The sequence below is a fragment of the Quercus robur genome, chromosome 5, assembly GCF_932294415.1.
Source record: "Quercus robur chromosome 5, dhQueRobu3.1, whole genome shotgun sequence".
NCBI classification, from domain to species: domain Eukaryota; kingdom Viridiplantae; phylum Streptophyta; class Magnoliopsida; order Fagales; family Fagaceae; genus Quercus; species Quercus robur.
This window is the reverse complement of record NC_065538.1, coordinates 57,494,831-57,515,179: the sequence shown is the minus strand read 5'-3', so window position 1 is coordinate 57,515,179 and position 20,349 is coordinate 57,494,831. Positions and strand designations below refer to the sequence as shown.

The 20,349-nt window shown below is 32.4% G+C and overlaps 1 pseudogene; it reads left to right on the top strand.

Moving 5' to 3' along the window:
• The first annotated feature begins 835 nt into the window (after nucleotides 1–835).
• LOC126728418 (acyl-CoA hydrolase 2-like) lies at nucleotides 836–19,937 on the top strand (annotated as a pseudogene).
• Nucleotides 19,938–20,349: the final 412 nt, after the last annotated feature.

Below are 20,349 nucleotides of genomic sequence, written 5' to 3'. Positions count from 1 at the left end.
AGTGATTTTAACATGATCAAACACTCAATATTTTTTTTTTGAAAGTCAAACACTCAATATTTTTTTTTTTTTGAAAGTCAAACACTCAATATTTTGGTATTTATGTTCACACACTCAATATTTAGTTAACTATGTTAACAAAGCTCTCAAATAATTTGGTAATTGTATTAATTTAAATAATTATTATTAAAAATAATATTATCTTGCAACCCAAAGCTAAAAATTGATGCCAAAGGACACAAAACCCCAAAACTTTCTAATTTCTTCAGATACACAGTAAGTCCCCAAAACCGAATTTTTTTTTAAAATAACAATAAATATTAAACAATTTAGTTAATTGTCATATTTCAAAACAATTTTGAAAAATAACATCTCGAGTATCTAAAACTCGAGTTCCAGATGGAACTCGAGTTTTTAAGTCTCGATTTGGAGGAAAAAAATTGCGCTGAAAATCGAGTTTTAGAGACTTGATTTTCATAAATTGCAAAAAACGCCGCTATAGGTCTATAAAACGTCACTATAGGGCTTAAAAACGCCACTATAGGACTCCTTAAACCTGTACTTATAAAAAAAAAATTTTGCAGGAAAACATCGCTATAGGGTTTTAAAACGTCACTGTAAGTCTTAAAAACGCCACTATAGGTTAAAATTTTTTTGCATGAAACTCGAGTTTTAAAGACTCGAGATCTAAAGCAGACTCGAGTTCTAATATGGATCTCGAGTTTCAAAAACTCGAGATGTTAGTTTTCTAAATTGTTTGAAAACGTGCCTAACTAACTAATTTGAATGGTTGAAGGAAGCTGATTTGCACAATACCTCCCCCAAAACCCTTTTCTCAACACTTCCCCTTTTTTATTCTGAAAACTAATACTATTTATTTTCTCAGATCTCAAATTTTCCCGGAAAATCTTCGCGGGAGCCGTTTGCTTTGTGAGAAAATATGCTCCAAATGCTTCGGTAACACACTTTAAGCTCGCTCTGTTGTATTTCAAAATGTTTCATGCTTTTTTAGACCCGTGTTAATTTTAGTTTTTTGTTTCCTTTGTTATTCACTTATTTGGAAAACGAGAATGGAAAAGAAAAAGAAAAAAAATCAGGTTAGTTTAGAAAGATACTTGAATTGGAGCTACAATAAGTGTTGTTGGGTTTTGGTGTTTATGGTTTTCCAATGCTAAAGCTTTACAGCTACCAAATGGGTATTTTCTTTTGTTGGTTTTTATCTCAATTCTCATTTGGGTCTTTGCATAAGAGCACTTTTGTCTATATTTTACTGTTTTATAGTTCAATGCTGCTTGTTTGGTGTGATCTCTTGTGTCTTTATATTGTTTTTGTGTGCCTGTTTGGTTGCTGAGAAAGTTGAGGAAAATAAAGGAAGTGAAATTGTGACATTGATGGTTTTTCAATTTGGTCTGCACAAAAACGAAAGCCCTACTGAACCTGAAATTTTTTATGGGGTGGGTGGGTGGAGGTTCAAGTTTTCATGGCTTCCAAAAGATGGAAATTCCAGAGGATTCATAAGTTTGACTTAATTTATTTCTTTTTCATTGGCAATCAAGCAGGATCTCAAGGGTCACTTTAATGATGTTGTTCTTCTGTTCCTGTTTGGTTGCTCATGATGCTGAGGATAGTAAAGGAAGTGAAATTATGACTTTGATGGATTTTCGATTTAGTTACATAAAAACTAAATCTTTACTCAACTGAACCTGAAAATTTTGACGGGGTGGGTGGATGGAGGGTTCAAGTTTTCGTGGCTTCCAAATGATGAAAATTCCAGAGAATTCATAATTTTGATTTAATTTATTTCTTTTTCACTGGCAATCAAGTAGGGTCACTTAATGTTGCTTTTTTCTTGAGATCCGATCTATTTAGGCTTCATTTAATTAGCATTAGTTTGAAACGCATAAGGTTTTCTTATGCTAGTTTCTTTGGAACATGTTTAGATGACTTCATATGGGGTGTAGTTATTAATCTTTGGCATGCAATCTGCTTTACATTAAAAGAATTTATTCATTATTTATTTATGAAATTTGGTTGATGATAATTTATTGTTCCTTGCCTTTATAGTAAGGTAAAAGAATAAGACTACTATCAAGTTCATATATGAATTAATGGGAAGATCTCTAGTGTCTACTTTAAGATCAAGAGTTTTACCCGCAGTTGTTGGAACTATACAGTCAAATAGGTTCTCATGCAATGTTGGCTTCAGAAAAAGGATTGGTTGGATGTCAATACAGTTTGATGAGTTTTAACCATATAAGTTTATTGTTTTAATATTGAAAATATATTCATAGAATTGAATTCTAAATAACCAAATTTAAAATTTAATGTAGAATATTTAAATAACCTTGAATAGCATTGAGCAACTATCCCCAAATTATGAAATTATCTGTTGTCCACTTATTCCTGGAAACTAATTCATTATAAAGATCTAAAAATAAATCCACCAAAATTTAATCCCAATCATCAATTATTCACTTACTTGTAGAACTATTTCAATATAAAGATCTCAGACAAAATCCACCAAAATTTTGATTAATGCAAGGTCTACAAAGAAATCCTAACCCATCATTGAATTTCAACTCTATGCTCTTCCCTAATTTAACTTCAAATCTAACCCAAATATTAACAAGCATTTATGATTGAAATTTCGAAGTTGGAAAATAAAATAAAGGTTACTAGAAGAGAGAGTGCGCATGTGTGCACATATCTATCTAAAAGTTTGAGTTTTAGGCTTGGACCTTTGATACAAAACTGTAAGTGATCAAAGGACATGCTTGATGAAGGCGTTGAAATGAGCTAGTCCAATCAAGGCCAGAGCCAATCACGCAGGACAATCAAATCGAGCATTAAGCCAAGGTGATCTTGCTATCCATAATCCAATGTTCTTGTACATTTGAATTTGGGGTGATGACACATAAGAGAAGAATCTCCCTCTCATTCAAAGTTAGTAACATATTTTTGTGTATGCCCATACTTGAGTGAAAGATAATGCCTTGATTTCATATCCATTGATTTTAGATATCATTTGATATTCAAGGCTTTTAAAGTTTTAAAATCTTTGGTGGATTTGATCAAATCCAAATCCTTTATCTTTTAATACTATCCAAATAAGGTATTTGGATTTTAATACCTTATTTGGACTGTATTGAAAGAAAAAAATGACTTATTGGCAACAACAAATCCTTGCCATATCTGTGATGGGCCATAATTTTGGACCCCTCAAGCCTCAACAATGATGTTGTCCAAAATGAATAGCACTAATAAATAATCACCAATGAATTAATTTTCTTATTTTAATGTCTCTCTCTCTCTCTCTCTCTCTCTCTCTCTCTCTCTCTCTCATATTTTTTTTATTCTTCAACAACCTCTGTTGCTCAATCAATTTCCGACGGACATAGTCAACACCGAAGCAGGTGAGAGAATTTGAAATTGTAAAACCATAAAAAAACTAAAACTGTATTTGTTTGAATGATAATTGAATTGAACTGGAGTTTTGCAGTTGAAATGAAATGGTTTGTTGTTTGAATTGGTTGGCAGTTTAGAGTTCTTGAGCTGTGTCCTGTTGCTACAGAGGCTACCAGCCTCATCTCTCAAGAAAATTGCTGAAGTTGTCTTTGTCAAATGCTATAGTATTGCTATTGCTCTATTCCATATCTCAATATTACTATTATTATTTTTGTTGTTGTTGTTGTTTTTCAAAAGAAATTTTGAATAGTGATAATGATAGTAAGCTAATAGGCAATGGCTATCATATTGTTATAATGAACAATAAACAGTAGATAATTGTAATTATAAAGTGGGAACGTTTCTTTATCTATCTATTATGAATTATTATTAGTCAGTTTTCTTAGCTACTAAACAGTAAAAATATAGAGCGGCGACATTGTGGACCAAATTTGGATATTTGGAATCTTATCCATTTCTGTTTGATGTGGACTATATGAAGGGAACAGAATCGGCGTATTTTTGAAGATGTGGAGTGCACGTCTTCTCAAATACAAGCATCCTTTATTGTTTCTCAAAAATAAAAAATAAAAAATAACAAGCATCCTTTATTAGTTCTCTTTATGAGTGGTATTTTGTATTGGGTCTTACTAATAGTAAATTTATTAACTCCTTCATAGAGTCAACTCATATGTAGATATTATCCCATTGTAATTCTTTAGGCTACTTCGTGTTTATTTTCACGATGTAGTCTCTTTTCAATAGTATTATTTTTACCTATTAAAAAAATAAATAAATAAATAAAAACACAGAGTTTGTTCATTTCAGTACCAAGTTATGAAAATATGTAAATGGGATTGGATTTTTTTGGGTAAAAAAAAATTTAAAAAAAAAAACAAAGAGCAGTGGAAGTGAAATTTTTCATGCTTTCTAACAAAGGACTAAACTGATGCCACAATGAAGGTTCTTGATTCAATTTCTCTTTTTGGAATTTTTATCATGTTAAGTTTTAGTCGTTAGATATTATTTTTCATATGAGATTTTATAAAGATTAATGAAAAAGTCTAATAAAATATTGAATACTTTAACTTTTATTAGGAAAAAATATATATAGTGTGGATGTTTGTATAATGTATTGCCTTAGTAATAAACTTATACATTTATTCTCATTTTATGAGATAGTTTTGAAAGTACTTCTCATGAATATTTGAATTTTATTGGTGCATTTTGAATTATATTTATATTTTTATACAACAATTAATAAATTTAAAAAAAAAATTTGGGCGGACTGGCAACCCCGTAACCCCTGCACCTAGTTCCACCCTCACCCCTTTTGGAATTTTCTTTACTGAGCGGGGTTAGCAACAACTTTTTGTTTGTTAATGTGTTTGGTTGTAGATCCTGGTCAGTATGTTGTTCATGAGGGTGAAAGTGCTGATGAAGTTTACTTTGTATGGGATGGAGAGGTAAGCTTACCTGAGATAATCTCTTTCTTAGAGTGATGAATATTCTTTTTTTATCCCAAAAAAAAAAAAAAATTCCTTGGAAGGATGATAAATTTAAAAGGCTGAAAGTTTAATCTCCTTATTTACAGGCTGAGGCTATTGGATCTGTTGCTGCTGATGAAGAAAGTTGTCCAGATTTCCAATTGAAGCGATATGATTATTTTGGTTATGGTTAGAAACTGTATTCTGTTTTTGTTTGAATTTGTAAGCTATTTATTGTTGTCTTTCAGCTAAATATGAAAATGTTGGTAATTTAGTTTATTCTTGTTATCATCTACAGAGTTATGTCGATCGGTTCATTTGTGAAGATTTTATATATTATAAATGGGTTTTGGTGCAATGGAGGGTGTTATTATTTCCAAAGTATCTCTATATATTATATGTTTCACACAAAAGGGTGCATAAAGTTGTTTGTTATTTGCTATATCGGTACCTTTTTCATGACAAATTGGTGGCAATGATGGTCAAAGAGGCCTTAACTCTATGTTGCTTCTTGTGTTATTTGCATCTCTGTATATATGCCTAAGATGTTGCCAAAATATTATGGGAATAATGCGAACTTTTTGTTGCAGGCATGTCTACACTTGTTAATGAGGCAAAAGTAATTGCTTTGACTAAGGTAGCTGCATAATAAATACACACACGTATATTATTTATCTTTGTCTTTTGCTTTCCCATAACACATACCTCATGCACACTCCTCAAGCATATTGAGATTTACCTCCAGATGCTGTTTATGTGTATGACTGTAGAAAGTTTCTAATGTTTTGTTTATCATGGCAGCTTACATGCTTGGTACTACCTGGTGAACATTGTCGTTTGCTGCAGAAAAAGTCAAATTGGGAATGCAGAAAAAACCCTCAAGACATGCTCACTTGTGGAGAGTATTTGGAGCCAATAGAAGTGCGTTTTTAAACTGTTGTTTGAGAATTGTCTGTTTTGGTGTTGAGTGTGTATGCTTCTGCATAAAGCTTTTTCATATTGATTTTTCTTGCTATCATATCTTGTTCAAGCTTTCTACAATTACAACTGTGCTTATTGTGTTTTTGTTATTGTATTCCTGATTACTTCTGGTTATTTTGTTTTTATGTTGACATGCTGAGCATTACAAATTAATTTCCTTAAGAAATAAATGATTTAATGAAAGCTCTTAAATTTTTCATGTAAATCATGTTATGCTTGTCAGATCAAATACAAAGAATTGTGGATGTATGGTTTTAAGAGGGTTAAAAGACAAAAAAAATATAAGCCTATTGTGGAAATTTGGAAATAGTGAAAAATCATCTCAACTGGCATACAAATGCATTGGAGCCTTATTTCCAAGCATGGGGGGTTCAGCTGCATGACTCTTTTCTTGTCATTCCTCATGGCTAATGCCACATCCTTCTTTTTATTCTTTGCTAATGTGTACATCTCTCTGCCTTTACCACCTTTTGGACCTTCTCGTGTTCTTTGGTCACCTTTTAGTGGAAATCATTTTAAAAAGTGCTATAGCTTTTGTCCTTTACAAAATTGTAGAAGGTTTTCTTAGGAATAGGCTACATCTGGTCAAAGATTTGTTAGCAAAAGCTGAAATAAGAAGAATGCTCCAAAACAAGATAAAGTGCATTGGGATGCTTGACTTAGGCAGAAATTGTCCATTTTGGTCTCCAGTAGTGGCCCATAATGAGCTGAAACAAAATGAAATAAAAATTAATGCCTAGAAAAGAAAAGGAAAAAGAAATAGAAATTGACAACTTTGGCCTTTGGTTCTAACTATTTTGACTTCTATAGATATCAAATTTCATTTTCTTAATAATTTTCTCTAGCATTTCTGTACAAAGTTTATTTGACTAACCATGAGTTTCTCAAGTATCACCTTCTACAATTTGTTTTGTGTTCTGGGAAATGCTTGCCATACTGAAAAACTCTGAACTTTTGGCTTATGCTAAAGATTCAACTTTGTTTTTCCCTTTTAAGGTAAACGTATTCCAGGGGGTCACCTTACCAGATACACCAAAGTTTGGAAAGGTTTTTGGAGGACAATTTATGGGACAGGCAAGATTAAGCTGCTCTCTCTCTCTCTCTCTCTCTCTCTCTCCTACTGGCATCTTTGGTAAAACAAGTCTCCAGTAAACACAAGTAATAGATAATTGCATATTGTAATAGGCTGTAGTATGGCAGAATCTTTGGACTAGGACATATTAGAGAACTTGTATACTTGTGCTTGTGGCAGGTCAACGTTTGGGAAGATTTGCCAATGATATTTATGAACCTTTTAGAAGAAGGTTTAGGGTTCAAAATAGAAAATATTTGATTTATGGTTGAAAAGAGAAGAAAAAGAAGAAGAAGAAGAAAAGGAAAAAGGAAATTTTCAAATCTGCAACTGTGGCCGTGAAGATTACCTGTGAATAATACTATGAACAGTACTGCAAGAAAGAAATGAAGAAAAGAAAGAAGAGAAAGGGAGGAAAAAGAATACTAAGTCCAACATGCTTCAATACTCAAAACACCCAATATTTTATTGATCAACTCTAACTTCTTTGAGTACCCTTATAAAGATCCTAACCTTAACTTCTCTTAGTAGAACTAGGACTCTTACTCTGACTACTAAACTTAGCCCTAATTGAGTTGAACCAAAGCCAACACATGAAGTTCCATAAACCAAATAAGACTTACTTATTAATAAAAGAAAACCCAAGGCCCATAATAATGGCCCATACCCAAATTTGTAAAATTACTAAAATACCCTTGGCTCTAGAATGGCTATATAAAAGAAAATTATAAAATCTAATTAACTACCATGGACACTTACTCTTGGACTTTGTCTTAACCTTTGACTTCCAAAGAGGATATTGTTTCTAGAATCATGCTATGGTTGCACTATCAATCTTCCTCTTATTCATCTGCATTTATGATCTGTACACATCTAATTATTTGCAAATTCACTACATCATGTGTTTGTGGAAGTTGAGAAATGATTACTTTCTTGGAGTGTGGTCTATAAAGTTGAATGGGGAACATGCCAACATATGGTTTAATGTATACTGTTTTTATATCTTTGAAGGAATTTCAAGACACTTATGTCAATAGAGTGACTTACTCTTCTTCAAAAAATTGTTTATATTACCTTGATATACTTTTAAATTACCAATTCTCCCAAAATTTAACCTATTAGGGAATGACAAATTTAACCACTTAACCATAATTCTAACACTCCCTCTCATGAGTGGGCCTAAACTCTTCCTTAATGAATGGGGCCCAACACATGGGATTTTAAACAATTTAAATAGGAGGTAAAGTGGAGATAGGAATCAAACTCAGAACCTCTTGTTCTGATACTATGTTAAATTACTAATACTCCCAAAAGTTAAACTATTAGGAAATGATGAATTTAATCACTTAATCATAATTCTAACAATACTAAACCAAAAATTGCATCATGCTATATGTAGAATACTCTTTTCATGGATCCGGATTTCTCTGTGCATGAATTTAAGTTAAAGATAAATTTGAATATTTATTACCATCAACATTTATTAGTATTTTTTGGTAGTTGCTTTAAGAATGCCCATCCTTTTTTTTTTTTTTCCTCAGTGTATTACATTTTGGGATAACACATGCAGCTCAAACAAGTATATTTTATGCATATAGATTGAGTTTTTTGATTGGACACAGATAGTGAATACGACTTGGAATCAATAATGACTGCAGCTTTTAATATACATGTATTCTTTAAGATGATGTGTGCTGTGCATGCATTGGCTGCGGCGTCAAAAACTGTTGATTGTTTAAAGGTTGTCCATAGTTTGCAAGTGTATTCTCTTCTGTGGATAGCATTTCTTCCCAATGTTATTACTCCTCTGTACCATTTTTTGTCCATCTCTCTTTAGGATGTCTCATAACAGATGTCCACTTTCCAAAATCAATGCATTCATTTGACTTCCTGAAACTACCTTTATGTTTTTGAATTGGAATGCAGTAAAAATAATAAATATAAAGGCAATAGTTATGCAGATATTAATTGCTTGTGTGACTGCCATCAAATAGTAAACCAGTGCTTTGGCAGTTTTCTGGTTTTTTCTTCTTCCTCAATTCTATAGACTTTGGTTAAATTCAATTGATTATCTTTATAATTAATTTTTATTTACAACTTAAATGGAAATATATAGTTACCTATGTAAAAAAGAATCTCAATAAAAGTATTGTTAATTTTAAGGCTTTTTAAATTTCGTAGATATTAAATTTCAGTAATCTATATATATATATAAAACCGAAGCTTTTAAAGCTCCCACAATTTTCCACGTCAACATTATTTAAAAAAAAAAAAAGAAGGAAAAAAATAGCAAACGAAAATAGAGGATAAAAAAACTATTAAAAAAGGAAAAAAAAATAGCAAACGAAAATAGAGGATAAAAAACTATTAAAAAAAAAAATAGCAAACGAAAATAGAGGATAAAAAACTATTAAAAAAAAAAACTAAAACCCTTGACTATTTCTCCCTAAAAACAAACCCGATAAACACCGCCGCTGATGGGTTCCTACTTCCTCTCAAAAGGTAATCTCCTCCGCCCATAAACACCGCCGCTGATGGGTTCCTACTCTTTCTCTGATAAAAAAACTTCCTCCACCCATAAACAACACCTCCGATGGGTTCCCATTCTTTCTCTGATTCTTTTCTTTCTTTTTTTTTAAATCTAAAAGGTAAATTAGATTTGTTATACGTTTTCAAATTTTACAATTTCAGTTGGCTTTGGTTCTAGATTTAAATTCAGAAATTAGGGCTTAGAAAATAGGATTCTGATGTGATTTATTAAATGTTTTCGTTTATATATATATATATATATATTTTTTTTTTTTTCTTTAATTCGTCTCTTTGGATTTAAATCATTCAGTTTCTTTGCAGAGATGAAGTGGAATTTTTCACAATGTAGAGACTCTAATTTCATCACAGCAAAGGTATTAATTTCTTTTTCTAATATTCTCTTCAATTATGGTTTGTTGTCAATTTAGGAATTTTAGTTCATACCCCTTTTCCTCTCTATTTATTGATATGAGGGAAAACCCCTAGAAGATGAAATCCTATCTGAGTATTAATGGTTAGTGATCTTTTAAACTTAATCATGTCACTTTAATTTTCAAGTTTTGTTTTCCCACTTATCTGTTCTGTTATTCGTAAGGGGGAGTGAAATTGGGGAATTCTGTTGGTTTGATCTACTTTTGGTTTTTTGGGTTGCTATGGTTGAATGGTTGGCCTTTGGTTCAACGCCCTTAAAAAGGGGTTTTTAGCAAATTTTTAATTGTGTAGTTTCGATATTTGATGTCCTCCACCATAAGAATTCTCAGTTTCTGCTCTATTTGTATTAATATGAGAACTTTATTATTATTGTTTTTTTATTATTTTTTTTATTTAATTAAAGTTTCTAGGTTATCTCAAGCTTTGGTTTCATGTTTAGTCGCTATTTATTTTGTATTTTAGTTTGATCCAAATCTTCTTTAAGAGTAGCATCTAGATTTTTGAGGGGTTTTGTTTGATTCTTTGTTTGGTTGTAGACCCTAGCTTCTTTTCCAATGTCCTTCAGTAACCCACGGGATTATTTTCTGCTTTCTGTTATGCACAGCGAAAGACCAAATCTATATAGTTTAGAAGCTGTCTGCAAATTCCAGCAATAGCAAAGTGAAAAGGTAGAGCTGTGTTTTTCCTTCTTCTATATCTATTTTTGAAGCATATTTCCTAAGTCTTTACTGTCATCCAAGATGATATATTGATTGTTGAATCTAATGGGCAAATTGTGGGTTATTTTTCTTTGCTATGTTGCCATAACATAGAACAACCGGGTCTTTTGGGATTAAGTGAAGCGCTTTACTGTCATCCAAGATGATGTATTGATTGTTGAATCTAATGGGCAAATTGTGGGTTATTTTTCTTTGCTATGTTGCCATAACATAGAACAACGGGGTCTTTTGGGATTAAGTGAAGCGCTTATTATTTAGCTTTTTGTTTTATTCTATTTCCAGGCTTGAGAATACTAGATACTTTGAAGAAGCTTTCTTGTCAGGGTTTTCAGATTTTAGTTCTGCTGACTTCAATTTTGTTTTCATGGTAAGAGGAGTTAATCTTGGTGATTAATTTTCCTTGCTATTTATTTGGATTCTTCTTGGGGTGGGGGAAGGACATTATGGGTAGTTGGTTTTGATGCCTTGCTATTTTGCATGGCTTTACTTATAGTAAGGCCAAATTGTAGATTGTCCCAAAATGCTATTTTACAGAATATTTTGATGTCAACTATATTTTCACCATTAACAATAAAAAAAAAAAAAGTGAAGCGCTTATTATTTTAGACTCTAATATAACTCATATTTGTAGTCTAATTATTGTGTTGATGGTTTAATTAGGCCAACAACTGTTCACAGTTGCTTATGCTTCACTGTCATCATTCTTTTGAACCCTTGAACGGGTGAGCTTCAGTAATTTGAAATAAAATGATTTAGAAAGAAGATAAAGTTTTTCACTTATCAAAAAAAAGGAAAGAAGATAAGGTTTTAGTCAATAGGCTTGCTATGTTGCTCCTATGGTCATAAGGCTAATCTTCATTTTCCAGTATTCAAACTAACGTTATTGCTGCTGTGTGCTGCTATACTAAGGCCTGGTGCTGCTGTTTGTGAAATTTTTTTGTTGTTGTTGTACATGCTAATATGCATTATGCTTCTATTGTACTTAGTGTTAGCTGTATTGTGATAATTGGTAATTTTTGGCATTGTACTAGGAATTGATGCAAAGTCTAGGATGTTTTGGTAGTTATTGGCAGATTCTTAAAAAAGCACTTAGTGAGAAATATAAACATAGGTTGTGTTTGTTTGCTTCATGTTAATAGAAGGTTGCAAGGAAATTCAAATGTTAATAAAAAGTTGGCCTCTTAAGAGTGTGCCACCTCAGCTTTGGAGTCTTCACAATTTTACAGCTCAACAATATTTTTAATTTTTATTTTTAGCACGGTATTTTAGTTAAATATTTTACTTAGTTTGAACTTAGAACTACTTTGAACCCGATAATGCACTCCCCCTCTCTCTATCTCTGTAACCTCAATAGGCTATGGTTGCTACCGTGATTTCAAATATCTCTAATAGCAACCTCTGAGGACAATCATCCAAAGGCAAGATGGAATGTGGGGTACCGCTGCAAGTGTTGCCTTGAAAAGAAAAGACTGCAGTTGATTCAAATGCTCCAACTACTGCTTGCAGTGCACACAAGACTGAGACCGCTGCAAGTGTTGCCTTGAAAAGAAAAGACTGCAATTGATTCAATTGCTCCAGCTACTGCTTGCAGTGCACACAAGACTGAGACAGGGCTGATGAATAACTTTATATGTAATAACATTATAACCTTATTTCACAAAGATCAAGGTCCTCAATGTTTTTCTTTTAATATGTTTTTTTATTTATTTAAATTCTTGTGTTTGCATGTTGTGCTCCCTTTCTACTGTTTATTAATTGCACCATATATGACTTTTCAAATGATACTCCTAAATGTGATTTTTAAAGCACATTAATGATTACAAGAACAAGGAATAAACAACTAGGATTACCAGGATTTTGTAAATAGACTGAATAATAGAAGGGATTATGTTTAAAAAAAATGATAGAGACCTTAAATTTCATGAAAGAAAGGATGCAATTGATAATAGATGTAGGATGCTTACCAGTAGTTTGAGGTTGTTAACTAAAGGTACAAATAAGTAATACAAAGTTAGATGTTGTTTTTAACTTTGTACTTAGGTAGAACACAACAATCAAATTTCTCATATTGGTGTAGTGTTTTAAGAGATTTGAACTTCGATAAATACTCATGTATTATTTAACAATCTTAAAAATAAATAAATAAAACTATTTTGTAACTTAGTTATTAATTTTCCCGTGCATCGCACGGGTTAGCGACTAGTTAATATATATATATATATAAATTGCATATATAATTTGATAAGGATATGTGTCATCTGTAATTAAGTTATATCCATTATCCATTATCTTATTTTTGAGATAGTCTTTTAGTTCTAGGACTCAAATTTGTGCAAAATTAGTTATCACTTGGTGCAATGTGAATCCCCTTGGGGTTTCAACATTGAATTGAACATTCTCTCAGCTTCAACTTTATTATTTTATATAAAAATATATAGATTCCTTGAGACATTCAATTTATGAAGATTGACAAACAAAAAGGGATAGAGGGATTGTTATTGTTATTATTATTTTGCCTTTTTATTTTCCGTAGGATGTACGTTGGTCTCTAATCTAGCTAATTGAAAGATAATTGTTACTTGTCTGGTCTCAACTGCAGTAACAAATAAGTAATAAGTGAAACAAATCTGTTCCCCACTAACTTTATGTTAGACTTTATATTATCTTTATCTTTAGACTTTTCTACCTTACATTCTTGAGAAAAGACAAAAAATAAATAAATAAATAAATAAATAACAAAAAAAAAAAAAACAAAATCAGGTGGAGTCATCCTATATGGCACTTTTCCCCTCTGTTTACTTTTCCATTGCTTCTCGCTTGCATGTGTAACCCTAAACAGTGGCATCCATTTTGACAGAAATACTAAAGTCTGACTTGATTAGACTTAAAAAGTGATTGGAGGTCCCAAGCAGGCTCTGTAACAAGTCTAGACCCTGTTTCAATATTTCTTTTTATGTTTAAGCTTTCTTGTCTCTGAGCCTGTTGTTGTCTGTGTAAAAAACCCAAAATATTCTTCATTTTTACTTTTTTAGTGACTGCATAAAGAAGTAAAAGTTCAAACAAATTATGGCACTTTTGTGCTTGTTGTTTTCATTTCAAATTGTTGATTCAATATGTTGTGGGTTCATGCAATGTTGAAGCATATACTTTTCTGCAATTCTGCTACAGGAACTATTATTATATCTTCATGATTATGGAACTATGACTTAAATTTTTGCACAATGCTATAAATTTCTGGTACCCTGATCCATTATCCCTTTTATGGATTAAAATTAGTGAGAAAGTTGTTAATGGTACGCATGTATATGTCTTTGTAGTTCCAATTATGTATCAAGTTCAACGAGTACGTGATGGGAAACACTTTGCTACCCGAAGAGTAGATGCGATACAGAAGGGAAACATTGTATTCACATTACTTGCTCCATTTCAGGTATGAGTTAATTGCATGTTATTTAAATTTCCTGAGTTGAGTTTGGCCAGTCGTTACTTTGATCATGATACATTTTGGTTGCCATGATTTTTTATGTGGTTTTGAAGGTGTGAATATTTAAAATTATTTTAGTGTCACAAATATAACATTCGATTAAGTTGATTTTACAGAAAGAAGAAGGGTTTGAACACCAGGAAGCAACAATGCCTTTTGTACCTGCTCCAGAGATGGTAACTAATGTGTGCTTTCCAAGGTAAGATTTGTACTACGCGATTCACAGGTTATTGCTCTCTGCCCTTGCAAATGGACATTCCATATCTCCACTAGTTAGATATAAATGATTCATCTTTCCTCATGTATTGCATATTATTCTATAATTTATTGGTTCTTGATTATTGTTTTGTTTATTTGTTTTCTTGCTGGTGTGTTCTTATGTACTGTATAATGATCACAGTAAACACTAGGTTTGGGAGTTTTTAAAAGAACAGAATGGAATATAGTGTATTTGGAAGTTTTAAAATAAGGAACAGAAATAAAATAAATATTTAGTCTTATTATTATACCCGACGCCTTTTCATTTATTTTTTGTCTCAAAATAGGGATAAAATTGATAATTTACCACCATTTCATTAAAGGATTGAGTGTTCCTCCCACTTTGAGAAGGAATGTTCAAAAGGGAATGAGATGGAATGAGCATTCTCTCCTAATCATTCCATTCCTTCCTACTAAACTCCCAATTAGGAAAATTGTTAGAATGTTCTTAAAAATCCCTTTCAATTGTTTCATTCCATTCCTCCCCCAACCCCCCCCCCCCAAATGGAAGTTAGTTTAGCTATTTGACAAGGAAAATCCTATTAGGCAAACCTATATATTTCTTGGACAATTTATAAAGTCCTAGACTATAGTTCTTGTCAACAGAAATTTGTTGGAGAGCTTTATGCTGTGATCCCATCTTTCAACCTTTGTTTGGGAGTTCATAAGAAAATGGAATAGAATATATAAGCAAGGAAAAGGAATGGACTGGAATTAAGTAATCTTATTTGGATGTTTAAGAAGAATGACTTAAAGAATCTGTTTATGAATCAAGAAATTCAAAATATAGGAGAATTACTAAATTCTTTATTTGTTGTTCAGTAACTTTTAGGTTTGGTGTAACTCTTATAAACTTACATCTTTTTTACACCGTAAATTTCGAAGAAATCTAACAGTTAAAAAAACATCATTAAATGCTATTGTTTTCCACCTTATCACCTAATTAATACTAGCATTCTCTCTCTCTCTCCCCTTATTTATTGCTTTCCACTAGATAATGGGCACTGACACTCCAACAAGATTTGAGGCAGCCCAAGACTCTTGATTTGTTGTTCGTGCAAGATAATATACCCATCTGTTTTGGTGCTGGGTCTTATATTTTGGGGCATTGGTGAAAGTAGTTGTTTGATATACAGTTGCAGCGAGCAGGGATGTTAGTTTGTAATATTTGTTCACTTGCTCAAGAGCATTATATCATGTTGGAAATAATGGAGAATCATGTTATTTTTGTAAACAAATTGAGCTTATTTTTGGGTTTAGCATGATGTGTTTCTGAAACAGGTTTGGTGTCCGCAGTTTGAATAGGATAGAACAAAACGACTCATTGGCCACGGGGGCCATGTAATAGTTTCCATTCTAAAATATTTGTGAGCTTTTATCAGGTAGACCAATGAATAATATAAACAAAAAATTGATTTGTGGATGTTAGTAATATTCCAGTTGAAACCTGGCCTGTAATTTAATCTTCATAGTGGAAATAAATGATAAGCACATGGAAGTTTTCTGTGTTTTTTAAAATTTTTTTATTTTACCTATAAAAGATTTGTTTGTTGGACTATGCAAAGACTGACATGTATTAGCCCTTAATATGTAGAATGACAAAGGTTCTTTTGTCATCTATACCCAATTTTGAGTTGTTACACTGTTGCAACAATGCTTAATTTTGAGTTTACTCCATGGACTCATGCCATTTGTCTCACTACCTAGGTCCTAAGGTAATACCCAGACAAATTTTGGGGAAATTCCACTAAAGTTGAGCACTTAGCTTTCATGGTGTCGGAACGATGGTAAAATAATTAAATTCATTATTTTCTAATAACTAAAACTTTTGAAATAATTGATAATGTTGTATTGAGTTTAAATCTTGTCCCTACTCTACCTACCTTATTAAAAATTCCACATGTTGAGTCCTATTTATTAAGAGGGAATATATATCACAATAATTGTTTAACAATTAAAGTCACTATATTCTAATAATTGGTAATTTATAACATACTATTCTCATGGACATGGCAGGGAACACCAAGACGTTTTAGTGTGCACTGCATATAGCTATATTCAGTGCACACTAACAGCCCTGCTCACTGCAACTGTATATCAAACAACTACTTTCACCAATGCCCCAAAATATAAGACCCAGCACCACAACAGATGGGTATATTATCTTGCACGAACAACAAATCAAGAGTCTTGGGCTGCCTCAAATCTTGTTGGAGTGTCAATGCCCATTATCTAGTGGAAAGCAATAAATAAGGAGAGAGAGAGAAAGAGAGAGAGAGAATGCTAGTATTAATTAGGTGATAAGGTGGAAAACAATAGCATTTAATGATTTTTTTTAACCATTAGATTTCTTAAAAGCTACGGTGTAAAAAATGTGTAAGTTTATAAGAGTTACACCAGGTGTAACTTGAACTCATCTCTCTCTCTCTCGATATATATATATATATATATAATATAGGAATTCTTTAAATGTTTAAAGATATAAGGCTAAGGATGAATGTCCACCTTTACTTGCTTTGAAGATAAGATGCTATTTTTGGTATTGTCAAGCTCACTATATAGTTATCTATGCTACATGGGAGTCTTAGGATACACGTGGTATGGTTGGTGGTATACTTCTCTACCAGGCTATTAAAAAAAATCTACATACATTCATGAGTATAAATTCAGTTTTTTTTTTTTTTTTTTTTTGAGTAAACAAATTTCATTATGAGAGAAAAGGGTCACAACCCATTGAAGTATGCAAGAGATACACCAAAGAGTCAAGAATAAGTTAAAAAAAAAAAAAAAATGAGAAATTTAGATGAGGTAGAAAAATGAAAAATAATCACTGGCAGCAAATGCATGCAAGCACACCTATAAACAGGCACAGTGCTTCCTCTATATCAGATCCTATTTGATATAAGCTTGTGAGCCTCCAGTAAAGTAGACCAGGATAGCCTTCCAGTTAGAGCCTAAGAATAAAGTTAACCATAATTATGTCTGTATTCAGCTTCACTTGAAGATAGGAACCAGAAAATCTGCCATATATGCAACGTGTCTTGTTGAAACTGAATTGTATTTAATGCTATCAATACTTTTCTGCTAGTTTTAGGAATTGATAGAGACAAGCATGGGACATTGTTTCGTAGTTCTATTCTGTCTGCTTATGTTTTGTTTTGAGTACTGTTGCTTGTTTTTCCTAGGTAATGTGTACTTTGCAGTAATTGTGAAATTGGATGGATTTTCATTGTTATTGTACCTAAAGATCATCTTTTGATTATGAGCCTAATAACTGAATGAAAGCTGTTGTTTGGTTAGATTATTTACTCTAATTTTTTCATCTTACATAGCTAAAATGTTGGTGTTTGGCTGACTCAGGACTTATGGGAACAAGGTGGCCGCTACAAATTTCATCACTTGGCCCATTGAGATACAATTTTGTGAGCCCAATGCTTCATCCAATCAGACTAAATCTCCTCCAAGGTTGGCCTGGTTTATTGTGTTGGATATTCATCTTTTCCTATGGGCTAAATATGCACGTCACTTATTATAGAAATATGAATATGGTTTTTGCTTGCATGCAAATCCATGTTTACAAGCCACATCTATTTTATTTTTATTGCAGTTTGAGGTATTGGTTTAGAGCAAAAGGCAAACTCTCTGATGATCAGGCCTTGCATAGGTAAGGAAGAACTTTATATATATATATATATATATATATGTATGTATATCCAAGGTGGGTTCTGCTTTGCTTGAATAAAAGCTGAGCAGAATGAGTATCTGATAATGAATGAGCAATGCAGCCTTTTGTATTGTTCTGCGTAGTTTTTGAGGGAACCTTATACTGTAATTATTGGTATATTCCAATTAAGTTAACGTGCCATATCATCTATGTGTTATATTTACATGACTGAAAATCAGCCTCACTGTTATTTTGAACCTTCATAGAGGTCAGGATGAAAAATTTTGTTGGTGGGCCTTGCCCCAAGAAAGGTTTACTTGGCATATATAAAAGAGTTCTTGGGACAGTTTACCAGCACAAATAATGCCCTATGCTATGTTTGTTGTACTCTTAATCAAATATAAATTCAAATATTATTAATGATATCTGGATAAAGGTCCGATTTACTTGGCTTTATTTTTGTTCCTTTTTTTTTAATATGCTTTTTTGGTCATTTACAGATGTGTAGTGGCATATACTTTAGATCTGATATTTCTTCAAGTATGAATCCCCACCATTGGAAGAATTTGAAGACAAGTGCTTTTAGTCTGGACCACTCGTAAGTATCTGTGTCATATTACCAGATGATTAATCACCAAAGTGTGTGGCCAATATGCCGAAATTATAGAGTACTTTTATATTTAATATCAGTTTAAAAATATAGGGCCTGTTTCTATAATAGAGCTTAAGCTGTCATATGTCTGAAAAAGATGACCAAATCATATTTTGCTGACATGGTTCTTGATTTTAAACGAGAAGCATGAAGTGAATTCAGATAACTATTGCCTTGTGGTAAACTGCATTTTAAAAAAATTGGACAACTCCTTTTGTATTGCTGAATAGATGCACCGCTACTATCATTTATCGAATGATGTTTCTGGCCATGTCTTGGAGGTATCTCTGTTGGCAAACTTAAATATCCTGACATACATGTCGTAAACTATTGTATGTGCATTTAAGTTCATGGTCAAAGTTGATTGAAGAGCATTCCTTGGCCACTTTTTTCAATCATTACTATAAGCTTGTTTTCAATTCCATCTCGGGATGCACTTTCACCGGCCTTTCAGAGCTGATGACTGGCTATTATTTGTGGTATGTGCCATAAAGCGTTTAGTTCTCATGTTTAGTTTTGTTTAGATGCTTGTGCTTGCAAGTTTGTTTTGGCTTTTCCCCCCAGATATACAGTCCTGCTGCCTACAATGCACGTGGTTTTGTTTCTGGTAAAATTTTCAATAGAGAGAGAGAGGTAAAGATTTCATTATATGTTCATAAATAACAGAAACAACCGTGTTTATTCTTCTTTAATTACCTCCTACTCTTTGCTGTTTTCTCTCCATCCAAGTGAGGTCTGTGTCATGAACCGATTTATATACGTTTTAGTGAGCAGCATGTTGCATTGGCAACTCAAGAGGGCCTAATTAGGGTGATTAAAAGTCCAATTCCACCTGTGACTTCGAAGCTGTGATCTGGTTGATGCTAGGTCGTGTCAATGGAGTGTTATGCTGAACTTTTGGTATCCACAGGTTTATGTGCCAAGATTCCACATACCCCCCCCCCCCCCTCCTCTTCTCCCCCTCTCTATTTTCCTTTTATATTAAATATTCAATAATGATTTGTGCAATTGTAACTAAAATGAAAAAAGGTGAAAGTTAATTATAATTATTATGACTATGTAGCATTTAAGATTTTCTTTTTCTCTCTCTTTCTTTTTCTCCTAAAAAGTTATATCATGATAAAAAAGCAATTACATGCATCATAAACCAGACTACCAGAGGTATAGCCCTCACAATATGTTAAGGCAAACGGTAGTCTGCTGGTCCCTTTACATGAGTTATGACTCATAAGCTAATTCATTAGTATCTTTAAGAAAGACTTTTGAGTGAATCTTCCTCTGTGCAAAACTCTGAAAAAAAGAAGAAAAACTTTCGAAGATTTCTTGATGATGTGGTTGAGTTTGGGAATTGTGATGTGAAATGGTGTGATTGTGTTTTGTGTTTCTTCTTGGGCAAAATAGTGCGGTTTTGATTTAGCCGATTTGGCAAAAAAAAAAAAAAAAACACTTCTACGTGCCAATGTGTCACTTAATCATTAAAACTAACTGAATGTATGATTTTGCACTTCAGGGTGTAAAATCAAATTTCTCAAACTTCAGGATATAAAATCTAAACAATTCTAAAATTTAGAAGTTCACTTTGAAATTTACACTTAAAAATAAATAAATGTGAACATCCTGGGTCACA